This window comes from Arachis ipaensis, chromosome B6 (genome assembly GCF_059453495.1).
Source record: "Arachis ipaensis isolate K30076 ecotype BB chromosome B6, ASM5945349v1, whole genome shotgun sequence".
Classification (NCBI taxonomy): Eukaryota; Viridiplantae; Streptophyta; class Magnoliopsida; order Fabales; family Fabaceae; genus Arachis; species Arachis ipaensis.
In genome coordinates this window covers 43409779-43422588 of record NC_142441.1, presented here as the reverse complement: position 1 = coordinate 43422588, position 12810 = coordinate 43409779, and the positions used below count along the sequence as shown (strand labels likewise).

The window sequence follows — 12810 nt, the reverse complement described above, 5'->3', positions numbered from 1 at the left end:
CTTTCCCCCATACATATACACCACAGGCATATGGTTTGTTATTTTCTTTCTTGAGACCTTGGTGTCCAGCACCTCTTTGGGTTACTAAGCGTTTTGTAGGAAAGGTTACTCTTGATAGTGGACTTTCAGCTGATAATCCCGGGTTAGTTAACCCATGTTACCAAGTGATAAGGCACCCCTAAGAGCTTATTCATCCAAGTAAATCCCTTACACAGGAACACCACAAACACTTCCCTCAAGGTTCAAACCCTTGGTGCCTAGCCTTATTTCTTACTCTTTTTCTTTTATTCTTAACTTTCATTTTTCTTTCCCTTTTCTTTTATTGGGATCTTGTTATTTGGCTAGTCTCATGGGGTGTGTTTCAAGCATATGATTTAGGAGCGATAGTTGCCTTCCCACCTTGTTGGTGAACCAACTTAGCTAATCTATTACCGCACCACAAATCTAGGAACTTACTCTACAATATGAATTCCACTCTGGTCTTTGATAACACACATTCTCTTTTTATTTGATTAAAAAGGGGACAAGCATACAAATAAGCAAGGTACGAATGCAGTGACATGAAGACTAGCAAGCATAGACCTAAGTAATGAAAAACTTAAAGGCATAATTCAAAATCCTAACTACCATGGAACATGTTCTATTTCATACATGATTTTCCTTATTTAAAGCTTGAAAAATATGGATCAAAGAGGGAACTCCACCACCTTTTATTCATGGGGTTGCCCATGCTCTTCCTCTTGCTTGTCTTCTTGGTGTTTTTCTTGAGTGCTTGTACTCCCACTTCCCTTGCCTTTTCCAATCAACTTCTTCCAAAAACCAGCATCTTCCATCTTCTTTTTCAGTGTTTCCTTCTGCTGTTTCACCTTCCTTTCCTCTTATTCTGTGAAGTCTTTTTGGACCTCATCATACCTAGGGATTACAGAGTGTAAATTATGCATATGACTAGACATATAGTTCAACTTAGCTTGAGTGTTTATGTTGAACTCTTCCCTATGTAGTTGCCGTCCTTCATTAAGAACACTGAACTCATTGAATGCCTTCGTCTGAGCTAGCTGGCATTGGTTGGGTTCTTGAAGGAGTTTATCTTGACGCTCTTGCCTTTCAGACACTTGATTGATGGCTTGAGTGAGCTGGGAATAATGTTCCATTTGCTGTTTCTGCCACTCCCCTTGTTGATTCATCCAATTAGAAAGGAGCTCTTCTTGACGATCCATCCTTTGAGCTTGAATGTGCAGTTGTTGTTCTTGTCCCTCCATATAACTCCTTGCTAGTTCCTCAATGGCTCCATGAATGTGATTCAGGTTTATGTTGGTTGGGTCATAATATTCTCTTTGTTGGTGTTCTTCCTGATGAGACTCTTCTTGGTGAGCTCCTCCTTTTGGTTTTGGCTTTCCTATGTGAGGTCTTCTTTGTTGTTGGGCTGGTGTCACATGAGTTAGACGCTGAAACGTAATTAGCCTCCCAGGATTTAACCAATCTGGGTTGCTATCCTCGAAGATAACCTTGGCCTTCGTGCACAGTCTGAGGATGGTGCTGGGTTACCAAAGCCTGGCACCCGAATCAATCTTCTCAGCTGACTCTTGAATCCCCTCAGCTATAAGTTCGTGCACATTGATATCTCCACCTTGTACTAAGAAATGTATCATAGTAGCTCGAGTAACGTTGACCTCGGAATTATTCCCTGCTGGGAGGATAGATCTCCTAACGAGTTCAAACCATCCCTTGGCTTCAGGGCTGAGGTCTCCTCTCTTGATGAACCTGGGTCTCTTATCCGCATACCTTTCCCAGTCAGCTCCTATAACACATATGTCATTCACAATTTGTTCGAGTTCATCATCGTCTGTGCTCTTGCTTACTCTTGCTTGATAACCAAGCTCATCAAAATGTGGTGATTTCAACTGAAGAGTTCTTGTTATAACATTGGGGCTGAAGTCCACCTCTCTCCCTCTTACGTAACTTTTGAAGGTGGGAGCCTTGGTTTTGTCTTCTCTGACCACATTTGCATAGAACTCTTTGATGAGGTTTGTATTTATCTTCCCCTCTGGGTTCATAAGCCTTTGCCAACCCCTTTGTTCAATCTTCTCTCGAATCTGTGGGCACTCATCCTCGTCAATTTGAAATGTTAACTCAGGCAGTATCTTCTTAAGCTTTATCCATTCAAATTCGAGTTCATGGAATGCAGTTTTGAATCTCTTCTTATCGAAAGGAATGCTCTCCACTGGTTCCTTCCTCTTTTGCCTCTTGGAGCTTGATGATGCCATGAGTTTGAGTTGATGTGTGAAGAGGGTGGAAGGTACGGAGAGATGAGGACTTCGGTTGGTTAGGACAAGGTGCGATGAAGAGATTTGGATGACGAAGGTGTGAAGTGTGAGAAAGGGGAATTGGAATGTGAAGGGGAAGTATGGACTAGGACTCACTTATATAGGGAAGTGATGAGGGAATGAAAGGTGTGGATTGATGGGGTAATTGTTTGATGGATGGTTGGGGTTTTGCATGGGGTGAGCACAAGGATCACCAACTTTATGAATGGATTGGTTCAGTTTCCAAGCTTGTTCTTCTTCCAATGTTGCATGGAAACCATTCCCAATGCATTCCCCCTTAAGACACGTGTGAAATACTCCCCTTTTGTGATGGCCGAATCTTCCTTTCAATTGTCCATCAATTTTCCTACGAAACAAGAAAAAGTGTAATTATTAATTGTGTGGATAGTGGCGGCAAAATAAAAATGGGAACAACTACCACTTTTTTTTAGTTTTTGTTTATAACTAACTAAGTAGTATTCATGAATGCTAACCAACTGATTAACTGAATATCCATGTATGCAACATTGGCAACACCAAACTTAGTTTGGTGCCATGTGGTGTAAAAGATTTGTTCAAGGCCCCTAAGAGTGACATGATGTGGGTTACATTCATGTTCTCTTAGTGTACCTTGAACACCAAACTTGTTTCTCACTATATATTGCACACAATGATTCATTCAAGTGCATATCAAGTTGATTTGAATTTCATGAATCTTGATTTATTAACTATTTTTAAAAGCATGTAAAACATGGGTTGCCTCCCATGAAGCGCTTCTTTAGCGTCACTAGCTTGACGTTCTGCCTTTATCAGGGTGGTTGGTAGTGCTTCAAGTCCTCCCCCCTTGCAGTAAATCTATCTCCATTGGCTTCATCAAGGATCTCCACGTGTTCCAAGGAGAGAACTCTGTTCATGGTAAAAACTTTAGGTAGCTGAGATGGGATGGTGGGGAGATCGAGGAGAATGGCTGGGAAGTAAGCTGAGATTACTTTATCCCCTAGAGAGAAGTCCTCTGTAGGGATCTTCTTGTTCCTCCACCTCCTTGGTACCTTCTTCTTTGTTCCTTTTGATGTTGCCTTGCTCTTTGTGACCTCCTCTTCCAAATAGGTTTTGTTGCTGGTCTCATATAGGTCTAGTGGTTTAGGTTCCTCCTGATTTTCTTTGAGCTGTGACAACTGCTGATTGCCTTATTCCTCAACTAAGGAGATTCCCAGATGTGCTGGTTGTGCTTCAGTACTTGTTTCTTCCTTCAGTATCTCACTGTGATCTTTTCTTGGTTCTTTGTTCTCTTGATCTGTTTCTTGTGAGGGCTTGAAAACATTGAAAGTGAGTTGTTCATCATGGATCTTCAAAATTAGCTCCCCTCACTCCACATCTATAAGTGCTCTGGCTGTAGCCAGGAATGGTCTTCCCAATATGATTGGGTGCAGGTGACTCTCTTCCATGTCTAAGATGACAAAGTCTGTGGGCAGGAAGTATTTTCCAACCTTCACTAGAACATTTTCAACCACTCCTACTGATTGTTTTTGAGTTTTGTCAGCCAGCCTAATAACTACATCTGTGGGTATTATCTCATTGATCTGTAGCCTTTTCATAAGTGATAAAGGCATTAAGTTGATGCTTGCTCCCAGATCGCAAAGTCCTTTATCAAACATTGTTTCTCCTATGGCACAGGGGATGTAGAAACTCCCTGGGTCCTTCCTCTTTGTAGGCAGCTCTGGTTGAATGAGAGCACTGCACTCCTTATTCATCACCATGGTCTGTCCTCCCTTGAGTGAGCTTTTCTTGGTTAGCAGTTCCTTTATATACTTAATGTATGAGGGCATTTGTTGGAGGGCCTTGATGAATGGTATATTTACATGGAGAGATGCAAACATGTCAAGAAACCTTGAGTATAGTCTCTTCTCTACATAGCCATTTAGTAATTGGGGAAAGGGTGCATAGAGTCTCAGCAGCTCCTTCTGTGTCAGCTCTTTCTATGTAATTATGGTTTCTTGATGATTCTCCCCATGCTTTCCTGCTGAAGTGTCTTCAGGTTGTTCTAATGGGTTGTTCAGCTCTTCCTCAGTCTCCTTATCACTTATAGTAACCATCTTGCAATCTTCCTATCTGACTTTCTTTGCTTCACCTCTTGGATTTTTCTCTGTGTCACTTGGGAAGCTATCAGTAGGTTTGGGGATCTTCTCAGATAAGTATCCCACATGAAATTTCAGCCTCTTGATGGTTTCTCCCTGGTTCTTGATACTGGCTCGCACCTCCTCTTTGAACACCTTGTTATCTTGAATCTCTTTGCATATGAGTTGAGGTTGGATGGGTGAGTTAGGTTATTTTGGTTTTGGTATGGATGTGGAGAGGTGTTGTTAGGTTGGTGTTAATATGATCTTTGTGTGGAATGTTGGTGAGCTGCATGGTTGTTGATTTCCCCACCCAAAGTTTGGGTGATTCCTCCAACCAGGGTTGTAGGACTTTGAGTATGGATCATGGGTCTGCCTGGGTGAGTTTCCAATGTAGTTGGCTTGTTCTTTCTCATCCTCTGCCTCTGCATTCACTCCCTCTTGGGTTGCTGATGAGGTGGTGATTGCTGCTACTTGGTTCCTCTCCTTCTTTTTGGTGAGGCCAGCCAGCTGCTTGGTGATAAGCTTGTTTTGGGCCAGCAGTACATCCACATTGTTTAGCTCCATCACTCCTCTAGTGTTGCCTCTTTCAGAAGCATAGAAATAGTCATTCTCTACTACAGTCTCAATGACATCTATGGCTTCTTCAATGGTCTTCTTCTTGTTCAGAGATCCCCCTGATGAGTGGTCTACTGCCTTCTTTGATTCATAAGAAAGACCTTCATAGAAAATGTGCAGCTGCACCCATTCGTTGAACATATCTGGTGGACACCTTCTTGTCAGGTCCTTAAACCTCTCCCATGCTTCATATAGAGTCTCACCATCTTGCTGCCTGAAGGTTTGTACCTCAGCTCTCGGCCTGTTGATCCGTTGAGGAGGATAGAATCTTGCCAAGAACTTGTTCACCACCTCTTCCCAGGTTGCTAAACTCTCCTTTGGGAAGAATTCCAGCCATTTAGATGCCTTGTCCTTGAGTGAGAAAGGGAATAGAATTAGTCTATAGGTGTCAGGATGAACACCATTAGACTTCACAGTATCACATATCCTCAGGAAGGTGATTAGATGTTGATTGGGGTCTTCTTGGACACCTCCTCCGAATGAACAATTGTTCTGAACAAGGGTGATGAGCTGTGGTTTTAGTTCAAAGTTGTTGGCATGTATGGTTGGCCTTTGGATGCTACTTCCGCAATTTCCTAGGTTTGGATTGATGTACGAACCCAGAACTCTTCTCTCTTGCCCAGCATGATTTGCTAGACCTTGTCTGCCATAGTTGTGAGCCTCTTCTTCATGATGGTTCTCCATATTCTCGTCCATATCTGGTTCAAAGTACTCCTTCTCTTCCTCAGCACCAACTACTCTCTTTCCTCTTGCTTCCCTCCTTAATCTAAGGAAGGTCCTCTCAGGTTCAGAATCAAAGGAAGTTGAAGCCCCGCTTCTTCTCCCTGTCATACAACCAACAAGGCACAAGCAAGGAAATAGATGCAGAAAGTAATTTCTACAGAAATGCTGTTAGTGTGAGTGATGCAATATATCAAACAGTTAGTGGGTTAGTGGACTGAATTGTAAACAACTAAGAAAATGGGTAGGGGGAAGAGAAGAAAATAACTGAACAGAAAGTAAATTACTCAAATGAACTTAAATCAAACAAAAGAAAAAAAATGCTCAATCTAGTTAACCTCCAATTTAATCATTGTTGATACAAAATAATCCCCGGCAACGGCGCCATAAACTTGATGCACGGAAACTTGTCTCTCAACAATTTTCCTTCGGCAAGTATACCAAATTGTCGTCAAGTAAAAATTCAAAATAGAGTGAGGTCGAATCCCACAGGGATTGATTGGTCAACCAACTTTAATTAGAGGAATGTTCTAGTTGAGCGAAGTAGAATTTGATTTGAGATTTGCAGAAAATTAAATGGCGGGAAAGTAAATAGCAGAAAATGTAAATCGCTGGAAATAAAGAGCTGAATGTAAATGGCGGAAAGTAAATTGCAGAATCTTAAATGGGAATGGGAAAGATGCTCATAAAAGTAAATTGCAGAAATTAAAGAGAATGGGTAAGATTAGAAATGGGGAATTCATTGGGCTTAGGAGATGTTGCATTCTCCGGATCAAGTTCATTTTCATCTCTTCCTCAATCAATGCGTTCATTGATCTCCTTGGCAATCTTAAGTGATCGAATTACAATTCCTTGTAATTCAATCTCTCAAATCTTGATCAATAGCCAATTCCTTGGTCAATTGCTCATGAGAAGAGATGAAGTATGGTCACTGATTATACCACATGCATTCCCAAATCAATTGTTGGTAGAATTATAGTCACCATATCCATCCAACCCCAATTTGGTCCAACATGAGAAAGCATTTCTAGCATGATCTCTTCATTCCTCTTCCAAGGTTCAGAAGAGATCCAAGTATGAATAGCTTCTTTTCCAAGATAACTACCCAATTGGATGAAGATTGAAAGCTTTCTAGTAAAATCAAGAGAAAAGATAGAAGAAGAATAATGAAAACTAATATTGATCCATCAAATTACAACAGAGCTCCCTAACCCAATGAAAGGGGTTTAGTTGTTCATAGCTTTGGAAATCGAAAACAAAGATGGAAAATACATTATGAAAAGTAAAACTAGAAGTGCAGAGAAAGTAAAATTATACAGAGAGTAGTTCTCCAATTTCCAACTCCCCCCAAAAGCCCCTTTCTAATTCAAAACTACCCCTATATATACTACTCTTCTGATCTTCTATTTGGTTCTTCAAGTCTTGAATATGGGCCTTTGGATCTTGAGTTTGAAGCAGTTATCCTCTTCAGTGGGCTTAGCTTTACTTGCAGAGAGAAAGTGTGAAGTAGGCAGGGTGTTTAGCTCAGGACGTTAGTGGCGTTAACGTTAAGTGAGAGTTTGGGTTCGAGAACGTTAGTGACAATCACCTTTTTCACTAACGTTCCTAACCCAGGGATGATCCACGTTAACTTCAACATTAGTGGCACCAACATGACCACTAACGTTGCCTCTTGGTCCTTCACACACGTTATTGGGACTCACCTTTTCCAATAACGTTGAGAGTCCTCCCTTCCCCCTACATTAGAGTCCACGTTAACTTAGTTAATGTGGCTCTTAACATAGGCTTGCCAATCCTTCGAGAACGTTAGTGACACTTACCTTTGTCACTAACGTTCCAAGATGCCCCTACTTCCCACGTTAAAGTCCACGTTAACTAGGTTAACGTGGCTTCTAACGTGGTGTTGATAGCCATCTCCAACGTTAGTGACAAAGGTGAGTGTTACTAACATTGGCTCATCATCTCCTTTATCCACGTTAGCTCCCACGTTAACTAAGTTAACGTTGGAGCTAACGTTGCTCATAGTGGCTTGTGGTGGTACATCCCAACGTTAGTGACAAAGGTAAGTGTCACTAACGTTGGCGATCACTTGCTTTCTCCACGTTAGCTTCCACGTTAACTAAGTTAACGTGGCAACTAACGTGGCTTATTGTGGCTTGGCCAACGTTAGTGACAAAGGTGAGTGTCACTAACGTTGGCTTCTCTTTTGCTTCCCAACGTTAGAGTCCACGTTAATTGAGTTAACGTGGCTCTTAACATGGCCACTTATGAGCTTGGTCCAATGTTAGTGACAAAGGTGAGTGTCACTAACGTCGGCCTTATTTCTTTCTTCCACGTTAGAGTTCACGTTAACTTAGTTAACGTGACTCTTAACGTGAGCTATTATGGCTTTCGAGGACATTATTGGCGATTACTTTTCTCATTAACGTTGCAAGCTAGCTCCCATTCCACGTTAGTGGTCACGTTAGTTAGACTAACGTGGCTGCTAACGTGGTTCTTCCTTGCTTCCTTTGTCCTGAAATCAAACAATAAAGTGCATCAAAGTTCTAATCCAAGTCATGAGACATGCATCATCTAATTTGTCATATAATTCATGCAAAATTCTCATGAAATCATGTAAAGTGCACCATGTTTGCTTGAATCAAGATGTAAGTGAAAATTTACCCAAAACTTGCTTATTTCCTAAGAAAATGCATGAAACTACCCTAAAACAGTAAAGAAGAGGTCTGTGAAACTGGCCAAAATGCCCTGGCCTCAGCCGGCAATCTCCATAGGATCGACCCTTACTCACGTAAGGTTTATTACTTAGACGACCCAGTGCACTTGCTGGTTAGTTGTGCGAAGTTGTGACAAAGAACTAAGATTATGAACGTGCGTATTGAGTTTTTAGCGCCATTACCAAGGAATGGAACCGTCACAATTTTTGCGCACCAAGTTTTTGGCGCCATTGCCGGGGATTGTTCGAGTTTGGACAACTGACGGTTCATCTTGTTGCTCAGATTAGGTAATTTTATTTTATTTTTAAGCTTTTTATTTCTTATTTTCGAAAATAATAAAAAAAAATTCTTCTTTTTCGTTTTTCCAAAATAATTTTCGAAAAATCCAAAAAATTATAAAATCATAAAATCAAAAATATTTTTTGTGTTTCTTGCTTGAATCTTGTGTCATTTTTTAAGTTTGGTGTCAATTGCATGTTTTTTAAAATTTGTGCATTTTTCAAAAATGCATGCATGTGTTCTTCATGATCTTCAAGTTGTTCTTGACAAGTCTTCTTGTTTGATCTTCATATTTTCTTGTTTTGTGTCTTTTGTTGTTTTTCATATGCATTTTTGTATTCATAGTGTCTTGCATGTTTTTCTTTTCTTAAAAAGTTTCAAAAATAAGTCTTGATGTTCATCTTGATCTTCAAAGTGTTCTTGGTGTTCATCTTGACATTCATAGTGTTCTTGCATGCATCATTTGTTTTGATCCAAAATTTTCATGCATTGAGTCTTTTTGATATTTTTCTCTCTCATCATTAAAATTAAAAAAAAAATATCTTTCTCTTATTTCACTCATAAATTTCGAAAATTTGAGTTGACTTTTTCAAAACTTTTTAAAATCTAGTTGTTTCTTACGAGTCAAATCAAATTTTAAATTTAAAAATTCTATCTTTTTCAAATCTTTTTCAAAAATCAAATCTTTTTCATTTTTCTTTTATGATTTTCGAAAATTTCAAATTGATTTTCAAAAATCTTTTTCTTATTTTATTTCATAATTTCAAAATCTTTACTAACAATCAATGTGATTGATTCAAAAAATTTTAAGTTTGTTACTTGCCTATTAAGAAAGGTCCAATCTTTAAATTTTAAAATCATATCTTTTTGTTTCTTGTTAGTCAAGTAATCAACTTTAATTTTCAAAATCAAATATTTTTTCTTAAATTTCTTTTTCAAATCTTTCTCAAAATAAGTTTCAATCACAACTTTTTCAAAATCAATTTCAAAATCTTTTCTAACTTCTTTTCTAACTTCTTATCTTTTCAAAAACTAAGTTTCAAATCTTTTTCAATCAATCTTATCTTTTTGTTTGATTCTTATCTTTTTCAAAACTACCTAACTAACTCTCTCTTTCTAATTTTCAAAAATCTCTTCCCTCTTTTTCAAAATTCCTTTTTTAATTAACTAATTGTTTTAAACTTTAATTTAATTTAATTTCCTTTTTTTAATTTTCGAATTAACTTTAATTTTAAATTAAAAACAAAAATATTTTTTTATTTTATTTAATTTTCAAAAATTCTTCTCTCTCACCTCCTCCTAATTATTTATTTATCTACTAACACTTCTCTTCTTCTTAAAAATTCGAACCCTCTCCCTCTTTCTGTGTTCGAATTTCTTTTCTTCTTCTACTCACATAAAGGAATCTCTATACTGTGACATAGAGGATTCCTCTTCTTTTCTGTTTTCTTCTTTTTCATATGAGCAGGAACAAGGATAAGAACATTCTTGTTGAAGCTGATCCTGAACCTGAAAGGACTCTGAAGAGGAAGCTAAGGGAAGCTAAAGCACAACTCTCTGGAGAAAATCTGACAAAAATTTTCGAAAAAGAAGGAGACATAGCCAAAAATAATAACAATGCAAGGAAGATGCTTGGTGACTTCACTGCACCAAATTTCAATTTACATGGAAGAAGCATCTCAATCCCTGCCATTGGAGCAAACAACTTTGAGCTGAAACCTCAATTAGTTTCTCTGATGCAACAGAACTGCAAGTTTTATGGACTTCTATCAGAAGATCCTTTTCAGTTCTTAACTGAATTCTTGCAGATCTGTGATACTGTTAAGACCAATAGGGTTGATCCCGAGGTCTACAGGCTTATGCTTTTCCTATTTGCTGTAAGAGACAGAGCTAGAATATGGTTGGACTCTCAACCTAAAGATAGCCTGAACTCTTGGGATAAGCTAGTCATGGCTTTCTTAGCCAAGTTCTTTCCTCCTCAAAAGCTTAGCAAGCTTAGAGTGGATGTTCAAACCTTCAGACAAAAGGAAGGTGAATCCCTCTATGAAGCTTGGGAGAGATACAAGGAACTGACCAAAAAGTGTCCTTCTGACATGCTTTCAGAATGGACCATCCTAGATATATTCTATGATGGTCTGTCTGAATTATCAAAGATGTCATTGGACCATTCTACAGGTGGATCCATTAACCTAAAAAAAATGCCTGCAGAAGCTCAAGAACTCATTGACATGGTTGCTAATAACCAGTTCATGTACACTTCTGAGAGGAATCCTGTAAGTAATGGGACGCCTCAAAGGAAGGGAGTTCTTGAAATTGATACTCTGAATGCCATATTAGCTCAGAACAAAATATTGACTCAGCAAGTCAATATGATTTCTCAGAGTCTGAATGGAATGCAAGCTGCATCCAACAGTACTAAAGAGGCATCTTCTGAAGAAGAAGCTTATGATCCTGAGAACCCTACAATAGCAGAGGTGAATTACATGGGTGAACCCTATGGAAACACCTATAATCCCTCATGGAGAAATCATCAAAATTTCTCATGGAAGGATCAACAAAAGCCTCAACAAGGCTTTAATAATGGTGGAAGAAACAGGTTTAGCAATAGCAAGCCTTTTCCATCATCCACTCAGTAACAGACAGAGAATTCTGAGCAGAATCCATCTAGCTTAGCAAATATAGTCTCTGATCTATCTAAAGCCACTGTAAGGTTCATGAATGAAACAAGGTCCTTGATGAGCGGATAATTTATACGATTTTTGGCATTGTTTTTAGTATATTTTTAGTATATTTTAGTTAGTTTTTATTATGTTTTTATTAGTTTTTAAATAAAAATCACTTTTCTGGACTTTAATATGAGTTTGTGTATTTTTCTGTGATTTCAGGTATTTTCTGGCTGAAATTGAGGGACCTGAGCAAAAATCTGATTCAGAGGCTGAAAAAGGACTGCAGATGCTGTTGGATTCTGACCTCCCTGCACTCGAAGTGAATTTTCTGGAGCTACAAAAGCCCAATTGGCGCACTCTCAATTGCGTTGGAAAGTAGACATCCTGGGCTTTCCAGAAATATATAATAGTCCATACTTTTCCCGATATTTGATGGCCCAAACAGGCGTTCCAAGTCAGCTCAAGAATTCTGGCGTTTAACTCCAGAACTGGCACAAAAGCTGGAGTTAAACGCCCAAACTGGCACAAAAGCTGGCGTTTAACTCCTAGAAAAGTCTCTACACCTGAAAGCTTTGATGCTCAGCCCAAGCACACACCAAGTGGGCCCCAGAAGTGGATTTTTACACTAAACACCCTAGCTTACTCATTTTCTGTAACCCTAGGTCACCAGTTTACTATAAAAACTACTTTTAGTGATTCATCTTGTACCTCATGACAATTTACACATTTCATATTGCATTCTCTATGGCATGAGTCTCTAAACCCCATTGTTGGGGGGTGAGGAGCTCTGCTGTTCTTCATGAATTAATGCAATTACTACTGTTTTTCATTTTATCACGCTTGCTTCTATTCTAAGATATTCATTCGCACTTCAACCTGATGAATGTGATGATCCATGACACTCATCATCATTTTCACCTATAAACACGTGCCTGACAACTACCTCCGTTCTACCTTAGATTGAATGCATATCTCTTAGCCTCATGATTCAGATCAGAGTCTTCGTGGTATAAGCTAGAATTATTGGCGGCCATTCCTGAGATCCAGAACGTCTAAACCTTGTCTGTGGTATTCTGAGTAGGATCTGGGAAGGGATGAATGTGACGAGCTTCAAACTCGCGAGTGTTGGGCATAGTGACAGACGCAAAAGGATCAATGGATGCTATTCCGACATGATCGAGAACCGACAGATGATTAGCCGTGCGGTGACAGCGCATTTGGAACATTTTCACTGAGAGGACGGAAAGTAGCCATTGACAACGGTGATGCCCAACTTAAAGCTTGCCATGGAAGGAGCCTTGCGTGCATGAAGAAGAAGATAGTAGGAAAGCAGAGATTCAGAAGACAAAGCATCTCTAAAGCCTCAACCTGTTCTTCATTACTGCATAACAAG

General features: G+C 39.2%; 1 non-coding gene and 1 pseudogene across 1 annotated transcript; both read right to left on the bottom strand.

The window, feature by feature from the left end:
- Nucleotides 1-710: 710 nt before the first annotated feature.
- Nucleotides 711-2264, bottom strand: LOC148555340 (uncharacterized; annotated as a pseudogene).
- Nucleotides 2265-10742: 8478 nt separating this feature from the next.
- On the bottom strand, nt 10743-10850 carry LOC148555339 (small nucleolar RNA R71). The gene has a single exon (XR_015886694.1). It is a non-coding gene; the product is annotated as a small nucleolar RNA R71 (small nucleolar RNA).
- Nucleotides 10851-12810: the final 1960 nt, after the last annotated feature.